This window comes from Moschus berezovskii, chromosome 8 (genome assembly GCF_049115385.1).
Source record: "Moschus berezovskii isolate FMDL1 chromosome 8, NW_MosBer_1.0, whole genome shotgun sequence".
NCBI lineage: Eukaryota > Metazoa > Chordata > Mammalia > Artiodactyla > Moschidae > Moschus > Moschus berezovskii.
The window spans coordinates 25,032,086-25,049,675 of record NC_142467.1 but is presented as its reverse complement, the minus strand read 5'-3'; the positions used below and the strand labels follow the sequence as shown (position 1 = coordinate 25,049,675).

Below are 17,590 nucleotides of genomic sequence, written 5' to 3'. Positions count from 1 at the left end.
GTGACACACATAAGTGCTTTAGAAGTCAGAATTGATGACTAGAGCAGGTTTAGATTTCTCCGTTATCCTGTGGTAAATTTTTATTTAGCCTTAAAACATTTTTCCACAGGCCTGAACATCATTTCAGTAATGAAAAAGGATACTAACTATAGTTGCCATTAAACTATCTTTATGCTAGGTAATTAAAGTTTCTTGGATCCATTTTATAAAAAAACTTACTTTGCTGATACACACATATTATAACATGGCAAACCTTGATGACCTGTCAGAAATGACCAAAGTTTGTGTTACACAAGGACTGGAGTCTGGAAAATATTATAACTGTAGAAAAGTCCTTGGATTGAATCTTGTCCCAGCTATCTTAAGTAACCAATTTACAGCACTGAGAGAACTCTTCAGTTCTCTGGTTCTATTTCTCTAATTGAAGAATGAATTAATTATAAAATTAGATTTGAGATAATCATAAGGTTTTTATCATTCAATTTGTTAATATGGTATATCACATTGATTTATTTGTGAATATTGAAGAATCCTTGCATCCCTGGGATAAAGCCCACTTGGTCATGATGTATGATCTTTTTAATATGTTGTTGGATTCTGTTTGCTAGAATTTTGTTGAGGATTTTTGCATTTATTTTCACCTGTGATACTGGCTTGTAGTTTTCTTTTTCTGTGGCATCTTTGTCTGGTTTTGGTATTAGGGTGATGGTGGCCTCATAGAATGAGTTTGGGAGTTTATCTTCCTCTGCAATATTCTGGAAGAGTTTGAGTAGGATAGGTGTTAGCTCTTTAAATTTTTGGTAGAATTCACCTATGAATCCATCTGGTTCTTTGGTTTTGTTTGTTGGAAGATTTTTTATTTGTTTTGATTTCCATGCTTGTGATGGGTCTGTTAAGATGTTCTCTATTTCTTTCTGGATCAGTTTTGGAAGCTTATACTTTTCTAAGAATTTTTCCATTTTTTCCAAGCTGTCCATTTAATTGGCATATAATTGCTCATGGTAATCTCTTATGATCTTTTGTATTTCTGTGTTGTCTGTTGTGATTTCTCCACTTTCATTTCTAATTTTATTGATTTGATTCTTCTCCTTTTTTTCCTTGATAAGTCTGGCTAACAGTTTGTCTGTGCTATTTATCTTCTCAAAGAATCAGCTTTTAGATTTGTTGATTTTTACTACAGTCTCCTTCATTTATTTTTCATTTATTTCTGCTCAGGTTTTTATGATTTCTTTCCTTCTACTAACTTTGGGGTTCTTTTTCTTTTATTCTAGTTGCTTTAGTTGTAAAGTTCGGATGTTTATTTGATGTTTCTTTTGCTTGAGGTAGGGCTGGTATCGCTATGAACCTCCCTCTTAGCACTGCTTGTACTGAATCCCATAGGTTTTGGGTTGTTGTGTTTTCATTTGTCTCTATGCATATTTTTATTTCCTCTTTGATATCTTCTGTGATCTGTCAGTTATTTAGAAGTGTATTGTTTAGCCTCCATATATTTTTTTATAGTTTTTTTTTTCCCTGTAGTTGACATCTAATCTTACCGCATTGTGATCATAAAAGATGCTTGAAATGATTTCAATTTTTTTTTTAATTTACCAAGGCTAGATTTATGGCCAAGTATGTGATCTGTCCAGAGAATGTTCCATGTGCACTTGAGAAAAAGAGGAGATCCATTGTCTTTGGGTGAAATGCCCTGTAGATATCAATTAGGTCTAACTGGTCTATTCTATCATTTAAAGCTTGTGTTTCCTTGCTAATTTTCTGTTTGGTTGATCTATCCATAGGTGTGAGTTGGGTATTAAATTCCTCCACCATTATTGTGTTACCACTTATTTCCCCTTTCATACTTGTTAGCATTTGCCTTATGTATTGAGATATTCCTATGTTGGGTGCATATTGTCTTCTTCTTGAATTGATCCTTTGATCATTATGTAGTATCTTTCTTTGTCTTTTATCACAGTCTTTATTTCAAAGTCTACTTTATCTTATATGAGTATTGCTACTCCTGCTTTCTCTTGGTCCCCATTTGCATGAAATATCTCTTTCCAGCTCTTCACTTTCAGTCTGATGTGTCCCTAGGTTTGAGGTGAGTCTGGTCAGAATGGTTGCCATCAAAAACTCTACAAACAATAAATGCTGGAGACGAAGTGGAGAAAAGGGAACCCTTTTGCACTGCTGGTGGGAATGCAAACTAGTACAGCCACTATAGAAATCATTGTGGACATTCCTTAAAAAACTGGAAATAGAACTGCCATATGACCCAGTAATTCCATTGCTGGGCATACATACCAAGAAAACCAGAATTGAAAAATATGCATGTAACCCACATTCATTGCAGCACTGTTTATAATAGCCAGGACATGGAAGCAACTTAGATGTCCATCAACAGATGAAGGGATAAGGAAGTTGTGGTACATATACACAATGGAATATTACTCAGATACAAAAAAGAACACATTTGAGTCAGTTCTAATGAGGTGGATGAAACTGGAGCCTGTTATACAGAGTGAAGTAAGTTAGAAAGAGAAACACCAATACAGTATATTAACAGATACATATGGAATTTAGAAAGATGGTAATAACCAACCTATATGCAAGAAAGAAAAAGAGACACAAATGTAAAGAACAGACTTTTGGATTATGCGGGGGAAGGTGAGGGTGGGATGATTTGAGAGACTAGCATTGAAACATGTATATTACTATATGTAAAATAGATGACCAGTGCAAGCTTAATGCATGATGCAGGGAACACAAACCTGGTGCTTTAGGACAACCCAAAGGGATGGGGTGGGGAGGCAGGTGTGTGAGGGTTTCAGGATGGGGTGACACATGTACACCCATGGCTGATACATGTCAATGTATGGCAAAAACTACCACAGTATTGTAAAGTAATTAGCCTTCAATTAAAATAAACAAATTAATTTTTTAAAATGTAGAATTGAAGACAATTCCTGTTTTCAGCTTCTATCATGTTAATATTTCACAACTGTTAAGTAGTAATTATTCAGATGATAGAAAGCAATAACATATTGCAGTTAGAAATTTTTCTTTGAGTTTTCATACAAGGCATACTTTTGTCTGCACTTCAGGTCCTAGAGGATGAGGATCAAAAGGAATTCATGTTCTCTTCTTCATACTCATGCTCAGTCATGTCCAACTCTTTGCAACCCCATGGACTATAGCCTGCCAGGCTCCTCTGTCCATAGAATTCCAGGCAACAGTACTGGAGCAGGTTGCCATTTCCTACATCAGGGGACCTTCCCAGTCCGGGGATTGGACCCTCACCTGTTTTATCTCCTGCACTGGCAGGTGGGTTCTTTACCACTAGCACCACCATTCTCCTCTTAGGCTCCATTCAACATTGTGCAATGTAGAGTGGATAATAGTGGACCTTCTGAAAAGCATATGTTACAGGGAGTGTAGTCTATACAAAATTATAACTAGCATCAAATATAGATTACTTAACACAGTTATCACCCAATGGCTTTCAAAACAGTAATAACAAGATAGATGATGTGATAATTCAGAACAGTCTCAGCTCACTTTTTACCTGTGATCTTCCAAATTAATTTCATTTGTAAGGTATATTGCTGTTTTGGGTATCAATACAATGGAATCATTTAATAAAGTATCTTTCATAGTAAAACAACTGTTTAAAACAAGACTAATAGCCAGGACATGGAAGCAACCTAGATGTCCATTGGCAGACGAATGGATAAGAAAGCTGTGGTACATATATACAAATGGAACATTACTCAGCCATTAAAAAGAATACATTTGAATCAGTTCTAATGAGGTGGATGAAACTGGTGCCTATTATACAGAGTGAAGTAAGTCAGAAAGAAAAACACCAATACAGTATATTAACCAATACAGTATATATACCAATACAGTATATATATGGAGTTTAGAAAGATGGTAATGATGACCTTATATGCAAGACAGCAAAAGAGACACAGATATATAGAACAGTCTTTTGGACTCTGTGGGAGAAGGCGAGGGTCGGATGATTTGAGAGAATAGCATTGAAACATGTATATTATCATATGTGAAACAGATTGTCAGTCCAGGTTCGATGCATGAGACAGCGTGCTCAGGGCTGGTGCACTGGGATGACCAGAGGGATGGGATGGGGAGGAAGGTGGGAGGGGGGTTCAGGATGGGGAACACAGGTACATCCATGGCTGGTTCATGTCAATGTATGGCCAAAAACTACTACAATATTGTAAAGTAATTAGTCTCCAATTAAAATAAATAAATAAAAGAAAAAAGAAAAAAAAGGAAAACAACCATGCTTAAGACAAAAAAAAAAAAAAAGACTAAAGGCTTCAAATGGAGTCACTTATGCAAAGCCCCAGCCACCAAACTGAGACCTGATTTAAAAGAGTTTCATCTCTCTCCAAAATAGTATCTTAACTCAATCAATCAGGAATCACCATATCAGCACCAGTTAGGTATTCTGATAGCCCCCCACCTTTCCCTAAAGGAAAGTTATCTTGAAATAACAAATTCTTTTTTGTCAAACAACTTTATTTTTTCTACTACTTTCTGACTATAGAAGTCTTTATATACAGCTCCTCAGAACTACTTTACCTGATAGACTGGATGATGCCCAACTCATGAATCATTGAATAAACCCAATAGCATCTTTAAAACTTACTCAGTTGAATTTTTATTTTTAATACACCAAAACATGGAAAACGGAAATGTTATTCATCAGAAATATATTTTATTATTTCTCTATAAGCATATTTGTTTTGTTAGTCATATTCAAGAGTTATGAAGATAAACCAAAATGGAAAAAGCTAACACTTAGATTCTATATTTTATTTAATAAAAAAATCTTACTAAAATATATAATTTAACAATATTTAATTTTTTTAATTTTAAAAATTTAAACTGAACTGAAAAATTGTTTTGCTTGCCTATACTTCTAGACCTATATGTATATATGTCTAGGCTTTTGTGATATTTCATGTTCCAAGGGATATTGTCAACAATACTTAAGTATGTTTGCAAAAATCCATGTGGGTGAAATAAATGATCCTATTTTACAGATATTATGCAAATTTGTTGTTTCACTTCCATGCTTTCAGTCTATCTTTTTTTTTTCCAGGACCAGTTCAAAATTTTACTTTGCAAGACTATGTGAAATTATTATTTTAATTTTTGAAATATTCTGAGACAGATTCCTTCACAGCAGCAAATAAATCATAAAGATAGCAAAGGAGACTACTGCTTCATACCTAGGTCAAATCACTAAAATGATCACAGCCAGAGATAAATTCTGCCATTTTCTAGTTTGGAGTCTTATTTATTTATTATATTTTTCTATATAGCAATGATCCCCAGTCATAAATAATAGGTATGAAAACACGAATTCAAAAAGCAATCTCCCTTTACTCAAGCAGGAGGAACGATGATCTACTCCTCAAAAAACTCCCAGGCTATAAGATTCAGAAAGACCACAGTCCTTTAAAAGTAAAGAAACTTTTAGACATTTTTCCATATTCTATCCACTGCTCAAGCTTTTCCCAAATAACTTTCCCATATACTGAGGGTGCAGTCTTTAATCCCTCTGCTGCTAAGTCACTTCAGTAGTGTCCGACTCTGTGTGACCCCATAGACTCTGGTTTGTTTTAAAATTCTAAGTTCCAGTTGGAGACGTCTGGCTCTTCAAGTGGCTTCTGGGTACTGATACCAGCAGATTACTCCCAGGGTATATGAAACTTTAAAGGACTACTTGTTACATGGGTTTGAAGATTCAGTTTAGATATTGGTCTCTGTTTCTTGCTGAATTTCTTGAGAAAGTAAATAAAACTTTATTTATTCATCCTTTATCTCTGTTTGCAAAGCTAAATTTTCAAAATACCTAATCTGCCATATTGCTTGACATAGAAGTGTTCATTGGTCTTTACTTCTTATATCCTATTTTTATTCTCCAACTCCTTTGGGCAAAGCCCAAGGAAGATCTCCTGACACCACAATGAATGACTGGACTCTATCAAATTTCACAATAACAGCAACAACTGAAGCAGTAGCCAATCCACCATTTTTGTTATTTGGCTCCTTCATTCACTCTAGCTTTTAAAGATACTTCTGTACTATATTTATATCAGTGACATTTCACAAAGTATGAGACACCAAGGAATGCTCTGTAAATGCAACTATGTCCTGACAATGATATGTCGAGCATACCAAAAATGTCTGATTAAAACAAAATCTTCCTTGTATTCTTATTGTTATAAAATACATGGCAGTGACTAGTATCAGATATAGTCCATAATTAAGAGAGGATAAGAAAGAGAAATGGTGGTGTGGTTAGGTATATCCGAAGCTAGAATATATAAACTAGGAATTTCAAAGTTGAGAAAATCTGAATACTAAAATTGCTCTCACTATTTACAGCGCAGACATGTATACACAGACACACACACACTCTCCACACTACTGTTCATATGTTCTGTTTAAATGTACAGAACTGTTATTTTCTCACTCTCAATTTCTTTTCTTTACTACACCAAAAAGTTCAGTTTACTTCTCCCACTACTGGTCTTTTTATATGGTGTCCCTCTGCCTAAAATTAATTTCCTATTCACCCGAATCCCCTCATTTCTTACATAACTATCTTGCCTTCATTTTTCATGCTTTAAATTAAATATCATCTCCTCAGAAAAGCCTTACTTGGCTACCAATATAGACACTTACCTTTATTATTCACAATTTCTTCATACTACTGTTTTCTTCATAATATTTAGGAAATACAGCATCGTGCTTTTGTTGCTTCACCTCTAATTAATTGATTTATCTGTTTAACTGTTTATTTTGTGTTACTAATATCAGGTTTATAAACTCTTGTCAGAGTTTGTTCACAATAATATGCTCAGCATTCAACAGGGAATCTACTCATCTAGTAGGCTCTGAATATCATTAACTGAACAAACAAAAATGCTAATCTAATTTTATATGATATACTATATTATTCATCGCGAGAGACGCCGGCCCAGGTACAACCGACCATGCGCAGAAGCGTGGCCAAGAAGAGCTACCCCATGTCCAAGGTAAGGTACAGCGGCTGCACTTTGCTGGAGCAGCTGTGAAGAGATACCCCACGACCAAGGTAAGAGAAACCCAAATAAGACGGTAGGTATTGCGAGGGGGGATCAGAGGGCAGACACACTGAAATCATAATCACAGAAAACTAGTTGATCTGATCACATGGACCACAGCCCTGTCTAACTCAGTGAAACTAAGCCATGCCGTGTGGGGCCACCCAAGACGGATGGGTCATGGTGGAGAGGTCTGACAGCATGTCGTCCACTGGAGAAGGGAATGGCAAATCACTTCAGTATACTTGCCTTGAGAACCCCATGAACAATATCAAACGGCAAAATGATAGGATACTGAATGAGGAATTCCCCAGGTCGGTAGGTGCCCAGTATGCTACTGATCTCCAGTAGCATACTGGACTCTTTTGTTGACCATGATGGCTACTCCATTTCTTCTAAGGGATTCCTGCCCACAGTAGTAGATATAATGGTCATCTGAGTTAAATTCACCCATTCCAGTCCATTTTAGTTCACTGATTCCTAGAATGTCTATGTTCACTCTTGCCATCTCCTGTTTGACCACTTCCAATTTGCCTTGATTCATGGACCTAACATTCCAGGTTCCTATGCAATATTGCTCTTTACAGCATCGGACCTTGGTTCTATCACCAGTCACATCAACAACTGGGTATTTGTTTTGCTTTGGCTTCTTCCCTTCATTCTTTCTGGAGTTATTTCTCCACTGATCTCCAGTAGCATACTGGGCACCTACCGACCTGGGGAATTCCTCTTTCAGTATCCTATCATTTTGCCTTTTGATACTATTCATGGGGTTCTCAAGGCAAGTATACTGAAGTGGTTTGCCATTCCCTTCTCCAGTGGACCACATGCTGTCAGACCTCTCCACCATGACCCATCTGTCTTGGGTGGCCCCACAGAGCATAGCTTAGTTTCATTGTGATCAGATAAACTAGTTTTCTGTGATTATGATTTCAGTGTGTCTGCCCTCTGATGCCCCCTCGCAATACCTACCATCTTATTTGGGTTTCTCTTACCTTGGTCGTGGGATATCTCTTCACAGCAGCTCCAGCAAAGTGCAGTCGCTATACCTTACCTTGGACGTGGGGTAGCTCTTCTTGGCCACGCTTCTGCCCGTGGTCAGTTGCGCTGGGGCAGGCATCTCTTGCATCTGCACTGCCGGGGCCGGCGTCTCTCGCGATGAATAATATAGTATATCATATAAAATTAGATTAGCATTTTTGTTTGTTCAGTTAATGATATTCAGAGCCTACTAGATGAGTAGATTCCCTGTTGAATGCTGAGCATATTATTGTGAACAAACTCTGACAAGAGTTTATAAACCTGATATTAGTAACACAAAATAAACAGTTAAACAGATAAATCAATTAATTAGAGGTGAAGCAACAAAAGCACGATGCTGTATTTCCTAAATATTATGAAGAAAACAGTAGTATGAAGAAATTGTGAATAATAAAGGTAAGTGTCTATATTGGTAGCCAAGTAAGGCTTTTCTGAGGAGATGATATTTAATTTAAAGCATGAAAAATGAAGGCAAGATAGTTATGTAAGAATGAGGGGATTCGGGTAAATAGGAAATTAATTTTAGGCAGAGGGACACCATATAAAAAGACCAGTAGTGGGAGAAATAAACTGAATTTTTTGGTGTAGTAAAGAAAAGAAATTGAGAGTGAGAAAATAACAGTTCTGTACATTTAAACAGAATATATGGACAGTAGTGTGGAGAGTGTGTGTGTGTCTGTATATATATGTCTGCACTGTAAATAGTGAGAGCAATTTTAGTATTCAGATTTTCTCAACTTTGAAATTCTTACAAAAAGCTCTGAAAAGAACAGAGCTGAAAAGCAAAGGAGAAAAGGAAAGATATAAGCATCTGCATGTAGAGTTCCAAAGAACAGCAAGGAGCGATAAGAGAGCCTTCCTCAGCGATCAATGCAAAGAAATAGAGGAAAACAACAGAATAGGAAAAACAAGAGATCTCTTCAAGAAAAGGCAGAGGAACCAGAGATCAAATTGCCAACATCCGCTGGATCATGGAGAAAGCAAGAGAGTTCCAGAAAAACATCTATTTCTCCTTCTTTGACTATGCCAAACCCTTTGACTGTGTGGATCACAATAAACTGTGGAACATTCTGAAAGAGATGGGAATACCAGACCACCTGACCTGCCTCTTGAGAAACCTGTATGCAGGTCAGGAAGCAACAGTTAGAACTGGACATGGAACAACAGACTGGTTCCAAATAGGAAAAGGAGTACGTCAAGGTTGTATATTGTCACCCTGCTTATTTAACTTATATGCAGAGTACATCATGAGGAACGCTGGGCTGGAAGAAGCACAAGCTGGAATCAAGATTGCTGGGAGAAATATCAATAATGTCAAATATACAGATGACAGCACCCTTATGGCAGAAAGTGAAGAGGAATTCAAAAGCCTCTTGATGAAAGTGAAAGAGAAGAGTGAAAAGGTTGGCTTGAAGCTCAACATTCAGAAAACAAAGATCATGGCATCTGGTCCCATCACTTCATGGGAAATAGATGGAAAAACAGTGGAAACAGTGTCAGACTTTATTTTTTTGGGCTCCAAAATCACTGAGGATTCTGATTGCAGCCATGAAATTAAAAGATGCTTACTTCTTGGAAGGAAAGTTATGACTAACCTAGACAGCATATTAAAAAGCAGAGACATTACTTTGCCAACCAATGTCCATCTAGTCAAGGCTATGGTTTTTCCCGTGGTCATGTATGGATGTGTGAGTTGGACTATGAAGAAAGCTGATCGCTGAAGGATTGATGCTTTTGAACTGTGGTGTTGGAGAAGACTCTTGAGAGTCCCTTGGACTGCAAGGAGATCCAACCAGTCCATTCTAAAGGAGATCAATCCTGGGTATTCATTGGAAGGACTAATGCTAAACCCGAAACTCCAATACTCTGGCCACCTCATGCGATGAGTTGACTCACTGTAAAAGACTCTGATGCTGGGAGGGATTGGGGGTGGGAGGAGATGGGGACCACAGAGAATGAGATGGCTGGATGGCATCACGGACTGGATGGACGTGAGTTTGAGTGAACTTCGGGAGTTGGTGATGGACAGAGAGGCCTGGCGTGCTGTGATTCATGGGGTCGCAAAGAGTCGGACATGACTGAGCAAATGAACTGACTGACTGACATATTATTCATCAGAGATGTGAACTAAACTCTTTATAGAATGAGTAACAGTATGACTCACTGTAATTTCCTCCACTCAAAAAAATCCCCAGTTGTTTGTAAAAACGTTTTACCATCTACTTTCAGAGGATTGCTCATCACTGGTTATTTGGAAACAAAATATCAGACATCTGTGTCTTGTCCTTGATCTGTTCAGTGTGGTTTCCCTTGTCCTTAGTTCACTCTTTAGGCTTCATTCTGAGAACTGAGGAGAGATGGAAACAAAATACATTTCACAATGCCATAAACAAGTTTGTAAAATCATATGTTTACATATATACTCAATTTTATAAAAAATCAAAAAGCTTCATCTTACTGAATTTTACAAATACAATAAGGAATTTTGTGACATTTTTAACTGATTTATTTTTTCTCAATAAATTTTCTTTGTCTATGAGTTTTGAAAATCTGTTGTGCCTTTAGGAAAAGGGAATTTAACACTATTTTGTGAGTCATTTAGTGGATACAGTTAATCAAATGGCTTATATTGTTCTGAAGTCTGATAATTTGTTACTAATATTTCCTTATTTTTTTCGATCTGTTTGTTGAACCTACTTGGATTGATATTTTATATCCACAAGTTTTTTGTGATACTTTTCACATTATTATTATTATTTTTTTGCCCTTGATTCAGGAACATTTTCTCAATGTTAGTCTAAAAATTTTAAAACTTAAAAGAATCAATCTTATGATTTTAGACTTATAGAATTGCAAAATCATTACATATTGTATTCTATTGTATCCTCTAAATTTTATTTTGTGAATATTTATCTTACATAATATAGGACAATCACTAAAACTAAGAAATTAACTTTGTTACAGTACTATTAATGAAAAAGAAACTAACTTTGGTGTAATACTATTAATAAAACTAGGAAAATAACTCTGGTTCAAACTGCTAAACAATAGAATTTGTGCACAGTCCCCCTCTGCCCCTCCAACAACAAATTAATAGACTTTCACTTTTCTGTTCCAGGATCCAATCTAGAATCTCACCTTGCATTTAGTTGTTATATCACATATCTGTGAAAATTTGCTGGTCTTTTCATGTATTTCAAGACCTTGAAGAGTAATGGCCAGTTTATTTTTGCAATGTCCCTCATTTTGAGTTTGTCTAGTATTTTCTCAAGAGTCTACTTTCATTGTACCATATTCAGTTCCATATTAGGGTATACATTATGATGACAAGTATTACTCATGTTACTTTACTTTGATGAAGGATGTATCTGTGAGGATTCTGCATTAAAAATCCTATATTATTCTTTTTTAATTACTAAATAATTGGGGGGAAATATTTTTGACAATACAAATATGACCGGTTCTCCTTAAATATTCAGTGATTTTACCACCCACTGAGGATCTTGCCTGTAATAATCATTACTGTAGTATTCCAATGATGATTTTCTCTATGTCTCATTCCTTCAACATTTATTTTCTATAAGGAAGAGATGTGCTTTCTCCCCATTTAATTGTTCAGTTATTTATTTATACAAGTGGAACTCATGTTTATTAATTTTATTTAGAGGCGATAATTCTATTCTATCATTCATTATTTTGTTACTCAAGTTATTCCAGCAGCATTGTTCCCTGGGAGCTCTTTCAGGTTGGCTCCTGTGTTCTTTTAACATTCCCCCTTCTACTTTTCATAAAATTTATTCATCTCTAGGCTCATCTCCTATTTTTCTTCCCACAGCCCTAAAATCAATATTTTCATGAAGGACCCCTGAATTTTTCTATTGGAAATTGTATTTAGAAACCAAGATCTGGACATGAGGTGTACTTACTGTTATTGCTTCTGTTTCCTTTAGTGAAAAGATATAAGTGTATGTATTTACCAATTCCTGAATACATACACATCTATAATTGTGTATGCATGTTTGTATGTAATCTGTCATCTACTTGTCTGTCACTTATCATCTATATGTCTATGCTGATACTCCAATCCAGCACCACAGGGCTTATTCTAATTTTCCCCATTTAGTTATTCATAAACTTTCGCCCCAAAAATCAAAATCTGGCTCTAATTGTGTACAAATAATTTACTTATTTGTTTAACTCTACAATAAAGTAGTTTTAGATTTGTTAAGACATATCCAAGGAAGAAACACATTTACCAGATTGTTTAGATACATTTCTTTATACACTCACCCTTATAATATCCAATCAAAACACTACTTTCCAAAATTCTTAAAGACCAGATTTCCTTTATTCCATCCCCTTTGGTACATTTTTTTTATCTCAATGGTAATTATTTTGTCACACTCCATCTATCTCACCATCCTGATTTTTTAATTTAAAATTATATATAAAAATCAGTCAGTCATGTATGGTCCCACAGGTTTTGACAAATTCACAGAACAGTTTATTCATCACTGCTGCTGCTGCTAAGTCACTTCAGTCATGTCCAACTCTGTGCGACCCCATAGACGGCAGCCCACCAGGCTCCCCCATCCCTCACTACAGTTTCACAAAAAACAGTTTAATCCCCAAAACAGGCTCTTTATATTCAGCCTCTGCCCCTCAAAACCAATGCATGGCACCAACTGATTCAACTGATCTAGTTTTTCATCCTTACAGTATTATATTTAGAAACCAAGATCTGGACATCAGGTGTACTTATTATTATTGCTTCTATTGCTTCAAAAAGCATAGATTGATAGAATCATGGAAAGTATAGTATCTGGTGTCTAACTGCATTTACTTCAGTTATATTAGAGATTTGGGAATCATCTATTTGCAAGGATATACAAAAGTTTGTTCATCCATTCACTGGTTAGAAAATATTTGTTTTGTTTTCAATATTTGGAGACTGTGAATAAAGCTGTTATAAATATTCTGAGTGGGTGTGTGAACATACATTTTCATTTCTCTTGGAGTAATATTGTTGGTTCATACGGCAGGCAGAAATACATTCGACCTTATAAAATACTGCAAAATGCTTTCTACTGTGGCTGTATAGTTTTGCATTTCTAATAGAAATATATGAAATTTCTAGTGCATTGCATTATTGATATAACTTGGTATTGCCAGTACTGTTATTGTTACTTGGCTTGTTTTGGCATTTTGATAGCTGTATAATTTACCTTACTGAAGTTTTAATTTGCAACTGCCTAATCATGAACTCCTATTGCCAAGTTCAGACTTAAATTGAAGAAAGTAGGGAAAACCACTAGACCATTCAGATATGGCCTATATCAAATCCCTTATACAGTGGAAGTGATTATACAGTGGAAGTGAGAAATAGATTTAAGGGACTAGATATGATAGATAGAGTGCCTGATGAACTCTGGACGGAGGTTCATTACATTGTACAGGAGACAGGGACCAAGACCATCCCCATGGAAAAGAAATGCAAAAAAGCAAAATGGCTGCCTGAGGAGGCCTTACAAATAGCTGGGAAAGAAGAGAAGTGAAAAGCAAAGGAGAAAAGGAAAGATATAAGCATCTGAATGCAGAGTTCCAAAGAACAGCAAGGAGAGATAAGAAAGCCTTCCTCAGCGATCAATGCAAAGAAATAGAGGAAAACAACAGAATAGGAAAAACAAGAGATTTCTTCAAGAAAATTAGAGATATTAAGGGAACATTTCATGCAAACATGGGATCGATAAAGGACAGAAATGGTATGGACCTAACAGAAGGCGAAGATATTAAGAAGAGGTGGCAAGAATACACAGAAGAAGTGTACAAAAAAATCTTCACACCAAAGATTATCACGATGGGGTGATCACTCACCTACAGTCAGACATCTTGGAATGTGAAGTCAAGTGGGCCTTAGAGAGCATCACTACCAAAAAAGCTAGTGGAGGTGATGGAATTCCAGTTGAGCTATTTCAAATCCTAAAAGATGATGCTGTGAAAGTGCTGCACTCAATATGCCAGCAAATTTGGAAAACTCAGCAGTGTCCACAGGACTGGAAAAGGTCAGTCTTCATTCCAATCCCAAAGAAGGCAACGCCAAAGAACGCTCAAACTACCGCACAATTGCACTCATCTCACACGCTAGTAAAGTCATGCTCAAAATTCTCCAAGCCAGGCTTCAGCAATATGTGAACTGTGAACTTCCAGATGTTCAGGCAGGTTTTAGAAAAGGCAGAGGCACCAGAGATCAAATTGCCAACATCCGCTGGATCATGGAGAAAGCAAGAGAGTTCCAGAAGAGCATCTATTTCTGCTTCATTGACTATGCCAAAGCCTTTGACTGTGTGCATCACAATAAACTGTGGAAAATTCTGAAAGAGATGGGAATCCCAGACCACCTGACCTGCCTCTTGAGAAACCTGTATGCAGGTCAGGAAGCAACAGTTAGAACTGGACATGGAACAACAGACTGGTTCCAAATCGGAAAAGGAGTACGTCAAGGCTGTATATTGTCACCTTTCTTATTTAACTTATATGCAGAGTACATCATGAGGAATGCTGGGCTGGAAGAAGCACAAGCTGGAATCAAGATTGCTGGGAGAAATATCAATAACCTCAGATATGCAGATGATTGCCAGGAGAAATATCAATAACCTCGGATATGCAGATAACACCACCCTTATGGCAGAAAGTGAAGAGGAACTAAAAAGCCTCTTGATGAAAGTGAAAGAGGAGAGTGAAAAGGTTGGCTTGAAGCTCAACATTCAGAAAACAAAGATCATGGCATCTGGTCCCATCACTTCATGGGAAATAGATGGGGAAACAGTGGAAACAGTGTCAGACTTTATTTTTTTGGGCTCCAAAATCACTGTGGATGCTGACTGAAGCCATGAAACTAAAATACACTTACTCCTTGGAAGGAAAGTTATGACCAACTTTGATAGTATATTAAAAAGCAGAGACATTACTTTGCCAACCAAGGTCCATCTAGTCAAGGCTATGGTTTTTCCAGTGGTCATGTATGGATGTGAGAGTTGGACTGTGAAGAAAGCTGATCGCCGAAGAATTGATGCTTTTGAACTGTGGTGTTGGAGAAGACTCTTGAGAGTCCCTTGGACTGCAAGGAGATCCAACCAGTCCATTCTAAAGGAGATCAATCCTGGGTGTTCATTGGAAGGACTGATGCTGAAGCTGAAACTGCAATACTTTGGCCACCTCATGTGACGAGTGACTCACTGGAAGAGAGTCTGATGCTGGGAGGGATTGGGGATGGGAGGAGAAGGGGACGACAGAGAATGAGATGGCTGGATGACATCACCGACTCGATGAACATGAGTCTGAGTGAACTCCAGGAGTTGTTGATGGACAGGGGAGTCTGGTGTGCTGTGATTCATGGGGTCACAGAGTCGGACACGACTGAGCACCTGCACTGAACTGAACTGAATGATTAATAATGTTGAGTTTCTTATAATAGGCTTATTTGCCACAATTCCATCTTCTCTGATTTATAACCTCTGGTGATACCTATCTTCAGCTCTTTCTAGCATATTTTATTGGTTTTATTGAGTTTTGAGATTTAGATTTGTTTTTATATTTTGAAAGCAAGTCCTGTGATGGAAATTTTATTTGTAAATATTTTCTTTGACTGTATCTCTCTCAATTCACTTAATGGTATCTTTGGCAAAGTAATTTTAATTTCAAAAATTTCAATTTATCTTTATAAAAATTTCAGTTCATCTTTTATTTTCTTTAATAGATTTTACTTTGGATGTTTGATTTAATATCTCTTTGCCTAAATCACAGTCAGGTATATTTTCTCCTAAACTTTTTTTCTAAAAAGAACATTTTTGTATATATTATGTTTTTATATTTTTCACTTACAGCTACAAATAGTTTTGCATTATTAAAATGCCTCCTGAAGATGGAGGCTGACACCTGTCACTGCCTGTATGACTTCCATATAACTCACTCCCTGCCATGGAGGGGCTAGATCTGGGATGGTACTCTCCTCACCAGCAAGATCCAGGACTACCCAGATAAGAACATGTATATTTTTAGCACGCACCCTTGCTTGAGGTGTTGGACAGGAGAGTGGAGCCCTACACCACCAGTCAGTCCACCAACCAGAAGAAAACACAAATGAGACCTATTGTGCTGATAATGATTCTCTCCATTACATCTGATTCAGAACCATAAAGCTGACTGGCCCACCTACAGGGATCGTAACCATCTGGCATTGGCCACCATAAGTGGGGTCATTACCTGCCTGTCCTTCCTTGAACAACTCAATGCTGACCTGCCCAAGCCAGCATGAACATGGCCCCCTTTCCCTACCTACATTTCATTACTGCTTTGCTCTGCTAAACAGCCAGGGCAGCCAGCAGTACCGGGCCCTGACAATGCTGGAGCTCACCCAGCCCATGGCAGACACCAGGCATGTGATGTCACCTGTGACCTCTGCCGTGGTTGCTATCTGACTGTGGCCATCGTTTTCAGAAACTACATGCCCATGAAGCAGGTGGACGAGCAGATGCTTAACTTCCAAAACAAGAACAGCAGCCATTTTGTCAGGCAGATGACCAAGATTATGAAAACAGTTGCCTGTGACATTCTGTCCCTGAGGGCCTCAAAATGCCCGCCATCTTCATTGGCAACAGCACAATACATAATATTTCTTATAATAGTCGTCAGATGGTGGGAGTTTACCGCAGAGGACTAGGAGGAAGCCAGCGGAGAGCAGCCCGGAGCCCTCGGCGTGGTGTCTCGCCCTCTCTCCCCAAGGCTTGGCCTGAGGCAGCTCCTGTGACTGCCGAGCGACAGAACGACATCCGCCAGGCCTTTTCTAGCAAGCGGTCTGAGTGGACACAGGTGAGCCCAATAAGCCCCGGGCTTCCGAGCCGTGGATAGCCACAACCCACCTGGCCTGGGGAGGGCTGGCGAGGAGAGAAGTGCACTCAGGAGCAGGAAGCTGCTGACTGCAGGGCCCCTGAAGGCCCGCTGGGTGAGAACACGCCGCGTCTTCAGCACCAGCGTCTCCAAGCGAGACGTGGAACTGGGCCCAGAGATGACTTCCAGTGGCTTTGAGCATGACCGCCCGTTCAGCCCTGCAACTCCCCCGCCCCTCGGATCCTCCACAAAAACGGACTCCTGCTGGTCCCGCTCAAGGCCTGCACCCAGCTCCAGCTGATTTTTCTGGCGTTGTATGGATGTGAGAGTTGGACTGTGAAGAAAGCTGATCGCCGAAGAATCGATGCTTTTGAACTGTGGTGTTGGAGAAGACTCTTGAGAGTCCCTTGTACTGCAAGGAGATCCAACCAGTCCATTCTAAAGGAGATCAATCCTGGATGTTCATTGGAGGGACTGATGCTAAAGCTGAAACTGCAATACTTTGGCCACCTCATGCGACGAGTTGACTCACTGGAAATGACTCTGATGCTGGGAAAGGT

General features: G+C 38.0%; 1 pseudogene; it reads left to right on the top strand.

Moving 5' to 3' along the window:
• LOC129558969 (tubulin beta chain-like) overlaps window positions 1–17,051 on the top strand; it is a 186,650-nt pseudogene extending 169,599 nt beyond the window's left edge.
• Window positions 17,052–17,590: the final 539 nt, after the last annotated feature.